The sequence below is a fragment of the Cynara cardunculus genome (assembly GCF_001531365.2).
Source record: "Cynara cardunculus var. scolymus isolate 2C chromosome LG 2, CcrdV1, whole genome shotgun sequence".
NCBI classification, from domain to species: domain Eukaryota; kingdom Viridiplantae; phylum Streptophyta; class Magnoliopsida; order Asterales; family Asteraceae; genus Cynara; species Cynara cardunculus.
The window spans coordinates 9553784-9554316 of NC_037529.1; positions in this window are offsets into that span (position 1 = coordinate 9553784).

The following is a 533-nucleotide window of genomic DNA, read 5'->3' on the forward strand; positions in this document are numbered from 1 at the left end:
GTTATCAATGATTATCATAACTATATTTTAGATTTTTTATATTTAAAATAAGATATTTATCCAATATTTGATTATGTTTATCTGCAGTTAGTTAGACGAATTCAAGTATGTAGCTTTAATAAGTTGTACTTATGCATAATTTACTTGTAATWTTAAATTTTAAGTAATATGCATCAATAAATAATACTTCGTGCATAAAAAAATGTTTTTAAGAGTTTTTGTCAAATGTTTTATAATATAGTATAGATTATGTGTTTTTTAAGAAAAACAATAATGATTTTATTTTTGAATAAAATATAAATTTGAATATATCATAAAAAAATTTAAAAATATATATCAATGTTAATGTCAAATCAACTATTTAAATGTTTTCATTTTTTATGTAATTTTTTTAATTTATTTTTTTATTATAATTTAATTTAAATTTAATAATGAAATAATTTAATTTTGGTTTAATAATATAACATTTTATAAAGATAATAATTAAGTATTCTGTTAGAACTCAATGATTATCCTAATTATATTTTAGATTT